Raw genomic sequence first — 20,269 nt, 5'->3', positions numbered from 1 at the left:
TCTTCCACGAAATAATCTAGAAGCTTTTTAGGATCTGTAACATGCTGTGGCAAAGAGCTGCATAGCTTAAAGCTTTTTTGAAGAACAAGTTGTATCTGCTTACTTGGAACTTTTCCACTTGCCTACCTCATCTGAAGCCCTCTTGGCTCTTGTAAGGCAGATGGGCCCTACTATGTGTAGGGGAAAAGCAAGTATATGAGGTGACTGAAAGAAGTACATGGTGTGGGCAACCATGGTGTTGTCACCTAAGTAGAGTAGGTGACACAAGAAAGCAGACCAGTAGAGAACACATAAAAAATATCACAGAAGTCAAAGGAAGTTCATAGAGCCAGCGAACAAAGCAGTCATACATACGAGCTATTAGAAACGCTAAATAGCAACAAATAGTCCCGCTGTAGTTCAATTATACTGCCATCAGTCTCAGTTCTGGTCCAAATAGCTCTCTCCTCTTCTAGAATTCAAAATGAGATATATTACACTCTAAAGAATCTGAGTAAGTGTATGTGTGCCTATGGGACTTTTTCAAGCCACTTATTTGTCTGAATGCCATTGATTTTTCTCCTAATTGTTATTCACTATGCTAATTTCCCTCACAAATCTCACATGCTATTGATCAAAAAGTAATAAACTCTCCAGCAAACAAAACAAGCATTATTGCAATGTTGGGAAAACATCATTTAATATCAATACCATATTTACAATTATCTTTAACCCAAATTTCACCCGCAACGCAATGCATAATCAAAATCAGAGAGCTGCAGTCAAAAGGGTAATATTAAAAGACTCCCACTAGGCGATTTTCTAGTAGATTATAAGAAGAAAGGCTGAAACAGGACAATCTCAACAGTTTAAGATATACAGTTAATGCTATAAATAAGCACTGCTGAATAAAGTATAGCCTCCCCTGCCTGTCTCCTTTCTTCTGTTATTTGGAGACAGTCACCATGAAGATAAAACAGAAGTAAGGGCAGCATCGGTATTGGTGCCAAAATAACCTATGGAGGATCATGCCTCATATAAATTGTGGTTTCTACATTTCATTTTGTTTTTTGATAAGGACACACTGGATTTAATCCAGCTTCCAGTACATGTCTGCTGATTTTCCTCATCTTGATTGGTAATGGTAGTAGTAACTAAGTGGTAGCAATTTATGATCGTTGCAATCCGAATAAATCCTGTTCCAAACAAATCCCCCAAACTATCATTCATCCTTTTACCCCCATAATTTTCTGAATTTTGCCTTTAATTTCTTATTTTCTTCATGCTGGTTTGAAAATTCCTGCTCCTTTCCTTCGCTAACGTACCACCAATTCAAATTCTAAGCAAGCTGCTGTGAAGTCAATGAACTCAGCCTGGTGAAAATAACCGCAGGAGAGATCAGGTCCCACAGGGGTCCAGAGAACCATCCCAAACTTGGGCAGTTAGTCTCTTTTTCATTAACCCAAATAGAAGGCAGTCAGCTCTTCTTTTGTTTCCTTTATCACCAAAGTATTTCTTGGTAGAAAATCAACTTCAGCTCACTGTGTACATTTTTGACAAACTCAGATGGGAACTCCACCCTGCACTGGATATTGTGAATTGGGTTTGACTGCTGAGTGCAGACAGAAAGGCATCACTGGAAGCACATATATAACAAAACTTAAGGGTTGGAGGGTAAGGCAGCTAGATAAGAGCAAGCACACACAACTGGGCACCAGGACCACGATGCATAGTTGTGGGGAACTCAAAAGCTGATTGAAATCCCAGAAGATATCTTTATTTGGCACCGTGGCTCATCTTTATTTAAATATGAGCATGGTCTCTGATATTTGGGTCTGAATCTTCTAAATTCACGGGGTTTGGATCTAACGTTCCAGCTCAGTCCTGCTCTAAGGGACTCTAAGGTTCCTAGTTATTTAGTTATTTTCCTACAGTTTTCTCTTCCTGCCCTCTCTGGACAGTTTCAAATCTATCTTGTACTAGTCCAAGCACACTCAGACTCAAAGATATTATTTCCAAGTTGCATATTTCCAAGAGCTACATGTCACAGAACGTGATGAACACAGAAATCTGTAGCGTGGGTGGATTTGTGAAAGAAGAGCTTTTGAGTGTGGCCTGCCATTCAACTCTGCACCTGGCAAAGAGTGAAAACAATCCGAGCAAGCCAACTAAAACAAAACAAAAAGCAGGAATGGAATCAGCAATCTCAGGGCAACTATCGCCACAACCCTCCTAAAGTTTCACGAATCCCACATTCCCCCCGGCCGGAGGAGCAGCCAGGTTTCTGTCACTAACCAAAGCCACCAGCGTGTGTGACTGGCCACCTCCCCGGGGAGGATCGCTGAGGTAAAGGGCCCGCGCCCTCACTGGTGTAAAATGGCACCGCGCCAGCCACGACATGCCAGCTAAGATCCAGTCCACGGTTTTTTGCATCTTCACAGGCCGAGAAGGAATTATTTTTGTCTCTGCAATTATTTCTGACTAATTTCTGCCATAATACCTCCTTGCATCCAGCTCACCATTGGGAGAAGTAAATGATTTCTCTGGTAATACCGAGCTGAGGTGCCAATCCAAATAGAGGTTACTAATGTAGTGCTGAAAAAGATCTCTAATTAATTTCATAATATTTGAAATTCACATTCTGCTCCCCACACACCCACTTCACTAGTATTTTGAAATTAAGTCAATTTTTGGAACAATCTGCAAATAACGATATTAATAACACTCAGTAAATCGATGGCACACCCTTCCTTGGATGGCTATGTTCACTCCTCACTCCATTTCAAAACCAGATGTAGCGGAAATAAGCAGCCTAAGAATGGACAAGGAAAGGTTTTACATTCAGGGAAAGACTTCCATATGACATTGGCAAAAAGATTTGATTTAGTGAGAAGATCAGGAAGAGTGAGCAGCAGAGCACAGCGCATGTGTTCTTTTTTACCCTTATAACACAGAAACAAAGGAACATCAGGTAAAGATGAATGAAAACAAATTCAAAACCAATAAAAAGAAATTATTTTTCCTAAGCAGTCCATGACCAAGTTATAGAGCCGATTGCCTCATATGAAGTATCACCGAGATAAGTATTTATAAAGATCCAAAAGGGATTAGTCATTGGCACTGATAATCAAAACAATAAGTTACAACAAAAAGATAAAAATACGGTTGGGTCCATGCCAAGTATTAACTGCCTGAGATAAAAATACCTCATGTGCAAAATGCAATTCCACAGTTACGGGGTATCGTGTAGGGTTCCTTCTGAAGTATCCAGGCTGGCTACCGATGGAGGCAGGATATTGGATGAGAAGGCTTATGGATCAGATTTGCTGAGGCAACTCGTAATTTCTTATTTACTGATTCAGAGGGCGATAGGTGAAATAACGTGGTGGTGCCAGTCAGGCGGTCACTAAAATGTGTACACTAGGATTCTTTTCAGCAAATATGTCAACAAGTAAGCTTTAGACACTCACCTGTGAATGAAAAACTCCTTTTTAACCAACACAAAAAAACAACAAAGTAGTCATATCGTGAGGAAGCTGAGGAAGGAATGTGCTGCTGCTACTCAAACCGTGTCCAGCACAGACAAACAAAATTTCTGGCTCCTGGCACCTTTTGTGTATGCTAAAATAAATAAGAATTTGTAGCTGTTTACCTAGGGAGCGCACAAAGCCTACACACATGCTTCTTCCACCCAGCAAAACACCCATATTTCTGGTTCTCAAATTCATTTCCAGGAAAAGGGTGCCAAGAGTGCCAAAAGAAGGAAAAAATAAAGATGAGCTGCAAACAGTTTTCATGTCCTGCAGAAAATAGAGAATAAAAGAAAAATATTTCTATATCAAAACAGTTTTGCCGTGCAGCAAAGGACATTCTGCATTTTTTCCTTAAGAGCTGCAGACAAGATAACGCATAACCTGGTGGGCAGAGCGTTTTCCAAGGATACAGAGACTTAGGATCGTCTCTTTGTTCTGCCTGACTCAATATCCAATCAATTAGGCTATTATCTCTCTCTCATTTGGATTAAAAATTCTACCTTACTTGAGATACCTTTTCTGAGAAAAATGTCATCAAAAACACTAGCTCATGGAAAAAGCTTGAAATTCAATGAACAACTTGATTTCAAAACCAAGACTTTCCTTTTACCAGATACCAACTAGCTTTAAGAAGGACAAAAGCTCTGAAACACTACAGAGTTTGCTTTTCTTCCTGCACCAAATCCAGATACCAGAGAACACCCTAACCGTGTGTGACAACTTTTTCAGTGTGACAACTTTTACATAGCTTAACACATCTTCACTAGTGCCCTCTCCAAATTACGCAGGCTGTAGGTCGTGGTCAGCAACAACAACAACAAAGTGTAACTAACCTGGCCAATGAAAGCACGACCGCATCTGCCAAAAAGTGCTCACAAAACTCATCCAGAGACCTGTAGTCACAAAATTACACACGTCCTTTTTGCCTTTCCAGCTGTGGAGACAGCTCAGTGCAGTGGAAAGGCAACTTAACGTATCAGTCATCTGCTTGAGCAGCGTTTGCTAGATACAGGCTCACTTTATGAATCTTCCTTTAGTAATCACAGATCCTCCCTACAAACTATTATTTGCTAAATGGTTCAAATAAACCAACGTAGTCTGGATGAAAACAGTTTGTGGAAACTTTTCATTTACACAACGGTGTTGTGTGTTCAGTCACTGAGGGTCATCCTGAAAGCCGGGTTTTGCTCAGCCATGCTATCACCTAGTCACAGATAACGTAAATCTCAGTGTAGACAGCACTCGCCTGTTTTTATCAGTAGCGCCGAGGCAAGGCAAGCCTTTCTGCAGCGCAGACCTTCTCCTGCGAACAGCTAGGGTTGAGCTGAGCACACGCGGGCTCTTCCTGTTAGTGCCATTTCCGCCGTCAGTAACACACAAGTTCTCCTTTTTTCCAAAGCGACTCCCAGCATCATCACACTATAGTTAACAATGCAGGTAAGACTGTATGATATTTAAGTCATGCTTTGGGCATTTAGCACATTTGGTAAAATAAAAAATGGAAAAGTTCCAAAGCTTATAAATTCATGACAAATTAGCATGGAAGAATTTTCAGGGCTACGCTCAGAAACATAACGGAGAAGAGACTGGGAAGAATCGGAGAAGAGATTGTGGAGAAGAGATTGAGAAGATTGTGACACCAATCTCTACTCTATCAAAGAAGTCCCTGCTAGGTTAAGATGAAACACAGGAGACATCTGGCTTGTCTACCGAAAGGAACATGAACTGACAACTCTCACCACCCAGGACTGTACCGTCTCCTGCGTTAATGGGTGTTTAGTATGGGAAGTTCTCAGTCTTTCTTGTAGGATCTTGCATCCTTGCACCAACAAATATTCTATGTAATAAGAACAGCAGTCCAGGTATCCCACTTACCAGGTAAGTGTCCTAAGCTTATTTTAGAGAATGAGTTTTGCCCTCCCTATAAATAAAATCCAAGTGCCAGTAAGTGAGACACACAGCATTTTCCACCAAGCAGTGGCTGAAGCATTCTCCCATGAGAAAGCATTGCTTTCCCTGAAGCAGAGGAAGAAATCAAACATGGATCTTACATATCCATTGTTATGAAGGCTTCTCCCACCACAAACCTCTCCCTTCCAAGAAATATGCAAGTATTTAATGTCTTATCAAAACAGTATTGTTTTGAATGGAGGAAAAAAAATACATTATTTTTGCCTACATCTTAATCATTTCTCGCCACACGTGATCTTTTGGACTACCAATGACACAACATGCACTGGCTCCACAAGTGGAAGCAACGATGCAGCTGTACTAATACAAGACAGAAAATAACCAGATTTTCAAGTGTATGTGCTTGCTGCCTGCTAAAGATGTTCCTCTTGGAACCCCAACCTTTCTCCTTCCCATCTCCACAAAGAGTTTTGAGGCTGTTTGCATGACCCTTTCCAGAATGAAAGCATTCACATCACAACACTTCCCCCTTTTCTGTTGACATCATGAAAAGATATTTTCTAATATCTGCAGAAGTCAGGGTGGATACATCCACTTGTTTTCACTATTCTATAGTGAACTAAACCACACAGGGCCAGTCAGACATGCCACAACTTTCCAAATTCTCCTGTCTGCCTTACCTAGAACCTGTAACATGTTCACAGTCACGCTCATACAGAGCAGTGTGTTGTGTTGGTTTTTTTTCTTACTAAACCAGCTTATTCTGTTTTTCCACTCCCAATGCAGTTCTCCTCGGTCAAAAGTTATCTTCAACATAGCTTAATAGCAAAAAACATTCCGCAAAGGCTGCATAGCATTATTTTGTTCTTAACATACTGGGAAATAAAGTGTGTGGGTTTTGGATTCTAGGATCCAGACCATCTGTTAAACCTATCAGAGGTTTGAATTCTAATTTGCTGTTGATTTAAAAATAGTCTCAGCATTACCCTGTCATTTTCTGTAAATTATATATTATTTAGTTTGCCATTTTTAAATATTATAACGTCCTTCTTCTCTTCTCTCTTATGGTTTAATTTAGATTCCTTATCATCTGCACTAGTACCATTCCTCCCTCCCAGTAACTGGTCCTCTTCTCTGTCCTATGCCAGAGAACCTACCAGACTACTCACAGACTTGAAAGTCAGCTCAAAAACTAAAGCTAATGTTGTAATATGAACGCAACTTCATCACTGCTGCAAGAGGTCATCTTTTCATAAAAAGCAAACACCAACAGTTTGTTTATTCTGTGGAATTCATCAGTTCACCCATAGTCACAATACTAATAACATATCTTGCAGTAAGTTGCACTACTGCTGTAGCGACTGGCAATTAAGGTACCAGTGCTGCATGTTTAAAACCAACAAGGTTCACAAATTTTCCTAGAGAGCCTCAATCTGCATTTATTTCAGAATTAAGATGGGTTTCATTCTTCTATTTATCTTTTGCAGCGGGCCCAGCACACAGCATCCTGGACTTGGCCATGGTACTGCCTTCTCGGGCCATCCCACAAGGTTAAACGGGACCTACTTTTCAGCCCACTCCTAGTGGATACGCAGGAAACTACTTCTGCTGGATGTAACATTGGCCTTTGCTGCCGAAACGACTATCAGAGCAAAAAAACAACAAAACAGACATCGTAGCAGCAGATTACCTGGATGCTTCTGTAAAGTCTGATAAAAATTGTTTCTATTTGTATGTGCACATATTGCAGAAAGGAAAGTTGCTGCTTTCAAGCTCTGGTAGCAGCAGAAGTCAAAACAGGCTCACCTCAGACAGTAACAGAAACTGGGACTGTGCTGGGGTCCCGTCTTCATAGTGGGACTCAAACAACACCTGACGCTGCAGTTCCCCACTGGCTCAGCTTCCTAATGTATGATACGGCAGAATTGCATTAAGGTTTTGATATTTTACACTTACTTCTTATCTAACCCTAGCCAGGAGAAGACAGACTCAGAGCGTGTATGTGATACACTTTCTGAAAACATTGGCATGTGTTCATATTTTGTTCCCTGGCACATTCCTGACCCACCACTTCAGACACCTGATAGGAAAGAGTACTCAGCCTGAGTGGGAGTAGTGCATGCTCAATCTTATTAATTACTGGTAAAATACAGACATCTAAAGCGGTGATTCTCAAACATGACCAGAGCACAATAAATTTATTTCTCATTACTCAGTTGTGTTCTGTTCTAGCTATCTAAACTGCAGCTGTGATAAATTTGGGCGGCTGCAAATGTGGCCACATTAACAACGAATTGCGTACAGGTGGTTGGTTATATGCAAGCAGCTCCTGCACCTAGGAGTCCAGACTAAGCAGGAGGACAGACAGGCAACAGGTGGGAAAAGGAAGAAAAAAGGAAATAGTAATATGACAACCCTCGAGAGCTTATTTAATACTTCAGTTGATTTTTTTTTTCTATTAATAATCAATCCTGAACTAGGCTGTCCAGGAGTTATCATCCCTGCATGTGCAGAGCAACTCTACCTCTCATGCATGCTGAAACCAGACTAAACATCTGTGTAACATTCACTGGAGAAAACAGACCTACTGCAAACTGTATAATACTCAAGAAAGTTCTTCCCCCAACACCCAACTTTTCCTATTATATATGACTAAAAATTCAGAGTTAAACACCAAAAATCAAAGTAAGTGGATCTCATTAGATACAAAGCCAGCATTGCACCCCTCCACACATGGAAATCAACCACTGCCCCAAGTGCTCTGTACCCCCAAAGATCTGGTCCATTTGCCTCACTGCTTGTGGAATTAGGAAATGGAGTTTATAATGGCTTAAAATGTCAAAAACTTTTAATATCTACAGAATTATATAACTTAGTCCTTTCGAATTGCAAAAGTCTAATGCAATTAGAGGTTTTGACCTCTTTTGTACAGCAGCCCTAGAAAGGACAAGCTTATTATTACATAAAGTATTTGGGGGGATTATAATCAGGAACTATCATCTACTGACCCTAGCACGCAGAATGCCAAAAATTCCTGTGACTGAACCTGCTAGTCACAGAGTCTCTGGACTGCAGACAAGGACTCCCAAAAATTCAGATTACTGTATTTTTCCATGTAATTTTAAATCACCAGTTCCAGATTTTAAGAACCTAATTCATACTTCAGCCACCTTCTCTTCCCAAGTCATGAAAACACAATGCAAGTACAAGTACTTGCAACACAGAAGTACTTGTCCACATTTAATGAAGATGCTTTTGGAGCTGGGGCCAAGGCTTCTAGGAACCGTACCACAACAAGGAGCGCAACGCAGCTGGCTCACACTACATTTCACCAAAGCTCCTGTGACAAAATACATCCATGCTGACACAAAAATTACTATGGAGGGATCACCAATGAAACAGTTATTTCACTCTGCCAATTCTTCCTGGGATTTAAAAGCCCACGGAGGCAACCAGAAAACACTAAAGCGGGAAAAAAGCAAACGAAGAGCTTAGTCAATGAGACCAGGGAAAACAAGCCGTTCGGCAGTAAAACAGAGTGAGCAGACTTCCCAGAAGAGCACATGGGGCTTCGCTGCCTTCTCAGAGGGGTTTTAATTCCCTTCATGGGTCAGCTCCTCCTCACCTTTGGCGTGCAGAACCGGGGCCGGGCGCTGCGGCCTGTGCCCAGGAATGGCGCAGCACTGAGGGACGCTGGGCCTCGGCCCCGTCCTCGCCCCCGCGCTGGTGTTTGCTTCATGGCAGGGACAGACACAAGAGGGCTGTGGCAACACACGCTGGTGGCCTCCGGCAGACGGTTTAAACCCTAAGTGTACATTAAGACTTTGTTTTGGCCAGACTCTGATTTGGGTGGTTTATTTTTACTACTTTTTAATTACTCTAATTGAAGGGGGAGTATTTCCCTTCGGTTCTGCCATTCAGCTGCTTCACCTCCTCCCAGCCACTACTCCCTTCTGAGGCTCTGCCTGCAAACACCGCCGCTAGTCACATTTCTGTGTTATGCTGAAGGTTGGCTGGGCATTCCCCCTCCCTCCGATTCTGTTGGAAAATAGAGAACAGATGAATTTCATTAACTCCCTTGGCCTGTAGGTTGACACACCCTACTACTCATAAACACAGGGATTAGCTAAGCCCTTCTAATAAACAGAAGAGAAAAAAAAAAAAAAGATGTCCACTATTTGTTTAAGGGATTTTGTGTTTACAAAGGAGAGAGGAACATATGTGAGCAAACCTGCTATTTAGCTCTGGCTGACAGAGGGTGAAGGTGGCCCAGAATGAGGAGAGAAGGGCCCTCCTCACTACCACCTGGATTTTAAGACAGTCCCTTCTGCGTTAAGGAAGGCAACCACGCATGGTCACCTTCACAATCCTTTACAGATAGGATCTGCATTCTTGTGACTCTTGCAAATACTTAGCTGAAACTTTTTTTTTTTTTTTAATCTTTTTCTCTCCTCTGGAAACTACAGCTAGAACCCAGACCTGCACAGTAGTCTCATTAAGTAATTAACTGGACTAAACTCATTGTTTTTTATATGTGCATTCAACAAAAGAGCAAGAAGCAGTTCTGGTAGCTGGAGGGTGGCAAAATGCCTCCATGCTTTCAGAGCACGTGGAAGGGAGCAGGCTTCCAGAATAACTCGAGCAGCGCTCAGCACCTGCTTCGCTAACACACAACAGGCTTCCAAATCCCCTGCAGATTTTTTGCTCAACATTTGATATCCATTTTTCACATCCAATTATTAATCTGCATACACTGAATTCTTTGTTTTCTACAGATCTGCCTGATTATTTAAGCCCTGGAATAAGAAGGCAGAAAATGAGAGAGAAAATAAAGATCTGATTCCCAGATGGATGCTAAAATTGAGGGGGAGGGAGGGCGCACACAGACTAAGTCATTATAATTCAGGATTTATTTCTTGTACTGCAGCCTTACTAAACAAACATTTGGATCAGAAGAGGCAGAGTAATTTGGGATTTAGTAGTGATTTCCGTGAACGACCCTGATTTATTCAAAATTCTCAATGCTAAAGCTTCACTTTTCAAGGTCTTCCCCATCCTCTGTTTTTCAGGACCCTTGGCCTCATTTTACATTTCAACTCTTACAGGAAGAACCATACTTAAACAAATCTATCATTACCAATGCAACGTAACGGAATGCCTTTTATTTTTAATGCTTTCAGGATATATACACACTATTATAGGTATTCCCCAAAATGTGAAGTCTACATAATAATCTTGGAAATCCATTAATAAAAAGACACTTCTATTGATTACCTCAGGTTCCTCTGGCCAGGAGAATGAAACTCTCATGAGAATTCTTGTGTAAATCTGTTTGTTCACTAATGTATCTGGAATTCTCACAAAATCCCCAAATAAACAAGTCCATTGCTTTTTAAAAATGTTTTCAATTTTCTGATAAGGAAACAGACCCTGAAAAGGTCAGAAACAGAACCGGCAGATTAGTAGGTGCTTCCACTGATTGCAACTGGGTTATGCAAAACACATCTCATTTCCTTTGAGCTCTCAAGCCAAGGTTTGAATACAGAGAGTGCGCAAATATAGAAGCACAGCTGCTTTAAGCTTCCTCCAACCCCACTCATAATGCACAAGTGGTGCTCCTGCACCAAACTGCGCTGCGATCAAAGCCAGCTGATCCTGAGTTTATCAGAATGCTACTGTTCAAACTGCACTTGAGTTTTTACATTTTTCCCTGGTATATTATACGGAGGCCCTTGTAAATTTGATAAAATGCTGGAGCAGCTATAGCTACTAAGTCTTGCTTATGTTTCCCTTCACAATGTTTTCTGATGCTCTTGACTGCCTCATGCGGTCACTGGTGTTGACTGCCACTAGCTCAGCTCAATAGGAATTGTTTCTCTTGTACTTTTTCTGTTTCAGTGGATCAGAGACAGACACATATAACGCCCTTCACGTGCATATCTCAGAGTGCTTAACATTCATTAAAATCAAATTAAATAGAACACATTTTTTTTATTTTTTAGATTTGATTTTAACACATGCAACTCAGAGGGGGGAAAAAAACTCGGTTAGCCAGGCTAACTAAGCCTGGCTGACTACAAAGCCAACTTCTTCCACCTCTGTCACCATGTGGGCTGTGAGCCCCTCTCATCTACACAATGACCACAGGAGATCTGCCACTGGCCTCTCGGTAAATTCTGATCTAATAATCGTCATCTGCATTTAAAAGAAAAGCACCCACCAAATTCAGTGTATTTAAGACCAGATCATTAAGATCCAGTTCACAGACTGGTGCTTGGAAATTCCCTGGGCACAGGTTACAGAAAACACGCTTACGGTTGTAGCAGCGTTAGATCACAGGAGGCTTTAGCAATAAGGTCATCTGCCCCTGACTAGATTGGAGGGTTTTCTGATGGAAGCAATGTGAAATGTGCTTTCTCATGGCTCCATCACATTCCCACAGCAGCTATCAGGTAATATGCACAGGAGAGGCTGGTTTAGCTGTGCAGTGCTTGTGTACTGTTATACCCCATAGCCTTGTGTGTCTGGTTCACCTTACGTGGCAGAGGCAAGGAGCAAAGCTGTAAAGCTGTCCTCCTTGAACTCACAAACCTTCCCGAAGCACATCTCTGCACATGGGCAGCTTTCTTCCAGCTGAAGCAGCTATGCTTATCCATGCTAAACCTGCCATGCAGGAGACCATTTCCTCTTATTTTCTCCCCATAAAAAGTTGAATTATTAAAAAAAAAGAGAGAAAAAAAAAAAAGAAGCATTTTCTTGAGTGGTTACAGGTCACTCTGGATCAGTGAGGTTTAACTTTAGCATGTTGTGATGAAATATTAATACCGAGTCAGTGTGTTTATTTCTTCAAGCGTCTGGAGCCGCTGAGTGTTTATGCCTCGAGATTAGCAGGAAGTGTGTCCATGCATAGCAGCCCCGTACTTAGAAAGTCCGAGATTTCAACATTTGAAGACTGTCCATGGGAAATCAGCTGCATCGGATTTTGTGTCAGTTCTGCTGTGAGACGGAGAGCTGCTCCCAAGGGATCCCAGCCCCATAACGAACCAACAGATTGTCAGCTTAATACTTAAGTGCTAGAAAGGCATGTCTCAGTCCCTGTGTTTCCATCACAAAGTATTTAGACTCATCTGGAGCAAATAAAATTAGGCCAAAAACTTACCACCAGCTGTGGAGATGGTAAGAGGGTCCCGATTTAATCTTTGTGACAGCAAACACCCTCTAGTCAGGCACAGCCTTCTTTATGTTTCAGCATGTAAACATTACCGGTTAAAAAAATATGAAGAGAAATTTAGTTCTCCAAGTTTTGAAGAAAACGTATGAACCCATCACACTGTAAACAGACACCATTTGGTGGGTTATAAAAGACTTCCAAAGCCCTCGTAGGACATAGCAGCAGAGCTCACAGAGGTAGGGCCAGGAGAACTGTTTGAGCAGAGGGCCAGGACACCCAAGGCTGAGCGAGTGCCAGGAAATCCATCGCCTCCCTCAGACCCAGCCTGCTCCAGTTCACTCCATAAACATGCAGGACAGGAAGCCACTTGCCTTTCCCATTTGAAAGGTTACAAGGGTCCTAAAGGAAGGGCATGAGTAGGAGCGAAGGCAAACGTAGAGGAAAAAGGATACTGCAATGTCCTGCCCCAGTTTCACGGTCTGTTTGGAGGCAGATCCACTTCCCCTGTTCCTACAACAAGTGGAAACAGGATCTGTATTTTGGCTGAGAGTCTCTCTCATGTGTCACTTAAGCGGGGCCATCTCAGAGTTAGTCTTTTTAGGCAGGTTTTTCTCCAAAGAGATGAGTCACAAAACCAAGGTCCTGGCCCCACAGCAATGTTCAGCCTAGATTTCCGTGTTAAAGCTTTCAGTCTGGCACTGACAATCGGTACCAAGCAGCTAGAGCTGCTTGAAAGGAAATGCAAGCTACTAGGCTGATTTGGCTCTGCTGTTTAGGAGGAAATACAGTACAATGCATTGCAGCTTTTTATGCAGAACAATTTTCCACCAAACGGTATTCCAAGACGCCTTTCAGAGCAAAATACAAAATATTAGCATGGTGAGAGACATGTTATGAGACAACGTTTCTTACGAGACACAAGGAATATTTGCACGTGCAGACCTCGACTGGCAGATTTACAAAGCAGAAAGCAAAGGGGATGCTGCTGGCAAAGCTGCCAAGGAGATGGTCACACTGCCAGTGATCGGATGTGACTGAGCAGCCAGAGGGAAGCCAGCACTCCTCGTCATGGGACAGACACACAGAGGAGCTCTCTGAGGAAGGCTGAAGTTTCAAAGGGGCCCGTTCACACACAGGAAAGGATGAGGCCGGCTCAGAGCAGCAAAAATCAGGCTGTTGCTAAGGGTTTTTGTTGTTGTTGTTTTGGTTTTTTTACCCCCACTTGTGCTCACCTGTGGCTTTCAGACCGTCTGGCTGAGTTCATGTCTGGTGGGTCCCTGCTGAAGCTGTGTAGCAGTCTCATAAAGCACTTGAAGATAACACCGTGCTCTACCAGTTGCAATCTAATCTGCATATACAGAAATACAGAGGTTTTTAATTCTAGCCCAATTATAAAAGAAACAAATAATGGATGTTTAAAAGATTGATCATCTCTACTACCTCAAATGCATGTCAGTAAGGACTGCTTTTTAAAGTACAGTGCCAACCTCTCTGACATTATACACGTCACTATGTATTAACCTGATTTATACTAACAGTACTCAGCTGTGTAAATCTGACAGCAAACAGAGATGCCACTGTGATCCTACAGAACTGTAATCGCTGGGATAGCACCATGGCATTCAGCATGGGGGATGGTTCCCCCCTCAGAATAATTCTTTTACACACCTGAAAAAGAGAGAAAGGCAAATAGACATGCCCCTTTAAGAGCCCCTCCAAGAATAAAGGTATGCAGGCACCAGCACACCCAAAGATTATCTTAGCTTGACATAAACACTTGCAGTGCAAGGAGTAAGACACATGCACACAAAGAAAAGCCATAAGAGTACTATAATAAAATGAAAGAAGGAGGCTGCTCCAGGCATTTGACATGCATCTTGGCACTTCTGGTGAGGAAAAACAAAGACTCAAAGTGCATCCTCAAGAGCTTACGTGCACTTAGGTACATGTGTGCAATAGGGAGCAAGGGCAGTGACAGTGCTCGGGGGGGGAGGATGCTGCTCACCGAGGCCCATCAGGTAGCAGTAAATCTCCAGTGCCGGGCACACCCCGCCTCGCTCCTCACGCTACATTAGGCATGTTGTACTCCCTTTGGTTTATGGAGGGTTGTGGTGCTAAATGAGCTAGAACAAGAGCAGCAGTATCAGGGGATTGAGTGACTGTCTCCACCAAACAGCTCCACTAAGTAAGGATTTCTCCATTTGCCTCTTAGGCCTGCACCAGGAAAGGAGTCAAACCCGCACCCAGCCCAGCTCCTGCGAGTGATTCCTGCACACCCCAAGTTCACAGCTCCATATGCTGCCAGCCAGGCTCTGGGGGAGCTGTCATTTATCACTGCTGCCACTAAGGATGCACTTTTGTCACTTCTTAATTCGTGAGTCCCTGCTCTGCAGAGAAGCAGCGCACCTGCAGTTTCTTACCAAATCACTGGCCTTTTGAACGGACAAGACTCACAGTAGCTCTCTGGAAAAGAAAATATATGGGCAAGCATGCCTTAAACCCATGGGTTGAGTCTAACACCCAGAGCTGCTGCTGCCCTCTGGCATTCTCAGCCCTCCTGGAGCCAGCTTTCATCCTGTCTCTCCCTCAGTATCCTCCAGTTGCCTCTGCCCTTTCAGGATTTTAAATCAATTCACTTTTTTTTTTTTTTTAAACCATCTTTAACATGCACAGTTCAAGCCGCAACTGTATTATCTTAATGCCGTAAAAGATCAAGAGCAAATTTTGCACAAGTGCCTATGTCGGTCAGGAACATAGGTGGGCAAAAATCCAAAACCAAATCATTTGCCACACATTTAAAACATTCCAAAACATGTTTTCATGTCACACTGGGGCAAAAAATCAAAGTGTTCTAATGGAAAAAAGAACTGAGATGGGATGTTAGAATAACCCAACAGTCTGTACATTTTGATTGTACTGTACGTGGATTCAAGTTCCCTCTGTAAACTCAATCTGCAGCTTCAACCTTTAGTTTTCAGAGCACTTTGCTGCAGAACTCTGATAGCCGCTGAATTCTGACCAGTGTCATGAAACCACAACTTTAACAATCAGTCGTCTGCGTTTGTGAACAGATACCTGCAATGCAAAACCACACACACAGGAAAACTGAATCTGAGCTAGAACTGCAGGATGACCCCCGTGATACTAACCACCACATCTCAGAGAAATAGTCCTTGTGTCACTGGCAACATCCGATCAATGCTTAGCTAGGGATGAAGAGCAGATGGAAAGTCAGCAACTGAGAAAGCCAAAAAATGAGCTTCATTTTTACCACCACTGAACTCCAAGATCCTCACCACCACATGCAGTTCTAGCTGCCTCAACAGAAAAACATGACAGCACAATTGTAAGCACACAAGGAAAAGCCCCGAGGTTGACCAAAGATACGCAGGAAGGGCAACGAGACAAACTAGCCTTCTGGAAACAAGGCAGGACTAAGGAGGGCTTACAACAGAACTCTTAAAAGGCAGAGGTCAGGAACAGCTACAAATCCATCAGCCATATGAGGACAGTTCTTAGGCCACGGTTATCGACTGGTTCTAACCCAGCAAGAGCTAGGGATTACCCAGTGAAAGACAAACAGAAGGCTTCGAACTACAAAAGAAAGGATCTTTTCGTCACATACATATTTAAACTGGAACTTGTTGCTAAGCAATGTTCTGAAGTCCAAAACATGTGAGCAATTAAAAAAAATGAATTAGCGTTTGACGAGGACAGGTTGGCCCACACAGACAACAACAAGTATTTGCTGGGGGCCTGGGGGGTACAGCAGGACATGCAAAATCCTCATCTTGCTGCAGGAAGGAAGCATCTATCTTGGATGTCACACGCTTTTGTAGCAAAGCTTGGCCTAAGTACATGACCAAAGTGATGAAGTGTACCACAAAATACCCGTCTGCCTTCTGCAAAGCAGGCGGGTACTCTCAGAGGTGCAAAGAACATCGGCTGCGGGACACCTGAACTTCAGCTGATCACTAAGGGTTTTAAAGCCTGTAACGTCCTGTGCTGCCCCCTTTTTCTGAATATGCCAGGACCTTCCCTTGCTCAGAAAGTCTTTCCGGAGCTGTGTGTTTGTTGGACACATATCACATGGATCTAGAATGACAAATTGCTAACCAACATCAACGTCACTGCAGGCCTTAAAATAAGTTTATATGTATCAGAATGTGCAATTTCAGGAATGAAAAATTAGTGTATATATTTAAAAAGCCTACCCTGACTCCGATACCATATTAGTTTAGTACTGGGAAAGAAAAAGGAAATTCATTTTGTTGCTACCCATACCCTAGTACCCAGTAAAATTTTAAAAAGCAATAATCCACAGACCTGGGATGGAGAAAACCATCGCAGAGCATTAGTTCTGGTTTCCTCTTCCCGTTCTCACAATGCCATTTGTTCATACAGAAGAAACATTCTCTACAAATATCCAGACACTTACCTTATAGCATACCCTGATGGCCATAATCACCCATATGGAGGGCATTATGACAGCCCACCAGGACAAAAATAAGGGAAATTATTTAGAGGCAATGCTTAGCAGAACATAGAGTATCCCACCCTCTCGCTTCCTGACCATCTTGGTAAGAAAGTATTCGCTTGATTGCTTTAAGAAGTTCTTGGCCACACCTCATTTAACTTATTTTCCAGATCAATCAGGTCAAGTCCCTGAAAAATCCCCTCAGGTTGCCTCTTTAAACATTGACTTGTTGCCTTTTAAGCAAACAAAATAGAAGTTTCCTTTTCAGCTGGCATGAGCAGGAGTCCAGATGCAGGGCTCCAACCCAAAAACAGCATTCAGCAAAGGACCCACATACCAAGCAGGATGACTGATTTTTGCCTGCACTTCCCCTCCCCTTTTCTTCCTGCCTTGGGAAATATTTGGGATGCAAAAGCAGCCAGCCTTTTTTAGACATTGCCTGCTTCGAGGAAGAAAAGAGTGGGTGAATGGATACAATAGGCCCAGCAAGGAGAGCTGTTTAATCAAAACCAGTCACGAACAAAAGAAAGCCAAGGAGCCCAGGAGGATAATTATATTTCACACATCAATTAACATTCTTTTGCTGCCACTTAAGAAATCCCATTTAATTGCCCTGCCTTAGTCCTGCTTGTGTAAGATGTCGTACAGAAGGTGAATTGGCTCCAGCGGAGGGTGCCATGTTACAGGGAGCACACAACGCTGTATCGGTAGAGTTTGTCCTTCTGGTGCCTCAACCCTGCCTGCTTGCGTGGACAGCACTAATGCCCACTTAGCTTTAACAGGATCGCAGGCAGGGATCCAAAATCTCATCTCAGCTACCCTACAGTGCTTAGTGTCAGCTCTTCACGTTCATACCACAATAGCAGCTAAAGGCTGCAAGAGACCTCTGTGAACAAAACTAGATGCTCTGTCCCTGCTAGTCATAAGGCCAAGGAAAAGGAAGCAGTCCTTACCTGACGGCAGGGAACTTGGCCCTGCACAGACTGAGCCAATTTCATTAAGCAAGGTCACGAGAGAAGAGAGAAGAAGTGGCCTCAAATCCCTGAGTGTCACCTTCTTAATATCAGGCATTTTTCCTCCAGCGGGATTTCTAAATACCAAAGTAACAGAAAAAAGAAAAAAAAAAAAGCAATCATCATCAATATCAAATCCATTTTTCATTTAAAGAGGAGGGAGTTTGGGAGAAGCACAGTATGCCCAGTGTTTCACGAACATAAAATACCTTTCTTCCATGTACAGAAACATCAAAAAGAGAAAAAGCTTGAAAGCTAAGCAAACCATTTCTACTGGAAAACCAGTGAAAGAGCTAGCCAAAATATTTTTACGGTTATTTATTGGAACACATTAAAACATTACACGGGTGGCAAGTCAACAAGCATCCTCTGCCGGCCCTCTGGGTCACACCACAGGCATCCTCAGCAGCACAGCAGAGGAACGCTTCCCAAACTGTTCCTCTCATCGCACAGTTCCCCACCTCCTCGTGGGGTAAGATTTTGTAGCTGCTTTTTGTTCGCCTTTTCAGAACTAGATTACACTTTTCAAAGCCCATTTTGAGGCCCCCTCCCCTGCGCTGCCATCCCCGTGGCAGCACGGAGCACGTCAGGGCAGGCAGCGCCCCAGCCTGCCCCCAGGCATCACCCCAGGACAGTTCATGTTTGCCGTTTCTTTTCGTCCTTCCTCCACATTCTGCCAAAAAGCACCTTGACCATTTCAGAGCATCTGCAGGGGCACTTCTGCTACTGTAAATGCATCGGTTTGACAGACAGCTACTGCTTCTTCCATATTCTTAACCAGTTACGGCAACACGACTCTTACATTTACAATAAGCCTTCAGCACAGACTGGGTAATATCCGATGTTTAATAAATTCAAAGCACACTAATACCAGGATATCTACAGAATTAAGTCCAGCCACACTGAATAATAATTTTAAAAAGTCTGGCAGGGAAAATGAATTAACTTCTCTCCATTTAGTAAGGATAATGAAAGCCAAATTGATCAGCGTGTCTTTACTGGGTGCTGTATATCTGATAAAGGAAAACCTTCTTACAGATACGGCATGGTGTTATTTTTAAGCCACGTGATTTTCTCTGTCACTAAGAAGTAACAGATTTTATTAAACAAATAGTTAAAAATATATGGATTGTGACAGCTACCAAAAAAGAGTACACAGGAAATCATGAAGATTTTTTCCTGTTCTTTGAAGTGGAGACACTTTTTTCACCTAAAAAAATACCAAATAGATTTAAATTAACTGAAAACATTACTACTTTTTATTTTTTGATTAATTGCATGATCCTTCCACAAAGTATTTGACTCCTTAGGCAGTCTCACCATATGGACTTAAAAGTCTCCACGGATGGACTGCAGCTCCACCACAGGTCTGTTTCAAATCAGCTCGCTCCGCTCTGTGTCTACCGAAGACAACATTTATGAAAAGGGACTTAGGAACTTCTGAACTGAACGCGCTGATTTCTGTTTTCTAAGAAGCTTTCCAATACACTTTCCTTACTGTCAGATAAGTATAATTATAATTATTTATTATTCATTAATGTATCTCTGCCGTTTTTTATAACTAAGATTTTTTTTTTTAAAAAAAAGTAGATTTACAGTTTATAGAACACATCTTCAGATCACAAAACAAACATTATATAAAACTTAATTAATGACTGTTTCGACCTAAAGAAAATTCAACGTCTCCAATTTGTTGACGAGCAGAGTGACGCGGAAGATAAATCTTTTACTCAAAGCCACCTGGTACATTTTGACAGGAGCAGGATTAAAACGGAGGAGCTCCCAGCTCCCCCTCCAGCACTTACTCCATGAATCCCCGCTGCCATCACAAGCTTCATAAAGTTTCACTGCGCGAGGCTGTTGAATAGAGTATCATCTCCCTGGTGCATCAAAACCAGTATTTTAAACGCGCCAGCTGGCTCCTGTCCCAACATTAAATCACGCTAGGCTCCCCGCTGCATGTCAATAGTTAACACACACAACGCCTTTTCTCTGAACCCTCGCATCTCCCTGCTCAACTACTGGCGAGGAGAGAAAACAGGGCTTGTACCAGAAAGCACAGGAAGACTCACGAGGCACTAAGCAGCTGGGCTGGCGATGCTGGAAGATGTTGCGGTCAGGACAAAAGCATGCAGCCCAACATCCTACATGAAACTTAGGGTGGCTGCTACTTAGGGTGGCTACC

General features: G+C 42.6%; 1 protein-coding gene across 1 annotated transcript in view; it reads right to left on the bottom strand.

Annotated features, from left to right (window-relative positions):
• Window positions 1-20,269, bottom strand: part of LOC310882590 (uncharacterized protein) — a 343,849-nt gene that overhangs the window by 287,617 nt on the left and 35,963 nt on the right. The window contains exons 3-4 of the mRNA XM_083801528.1: window positions 18,025-18,161; window positions 13,827-13,942 (exon numbers count right to left, since the gene is read on the bottom strand). The gene's annotated coding sequence lies outside the window, so the exon portion shown is untranslated. The remainder of the gene's footprint in view (window positions 1-13,826; window positions 13,943-18,024; window positions 18,162-20,269) is intronic.

The sequence above is a fragment of the Anser anser genome, assembly GCF_964211835.1.
Source record: "Anser anser genome assembly, chromosome: 16".
Classification (NCBI taxonomy): Eukaryota; Metazoa; Chordata; class Aves; order Anseriformes; family Anatidae; genus Anser; species Anser anser.
Note: the sequence above shows the minus strand (reverse complement) of the source record. Positions and strands in the feature narration are given on the sequence as shown.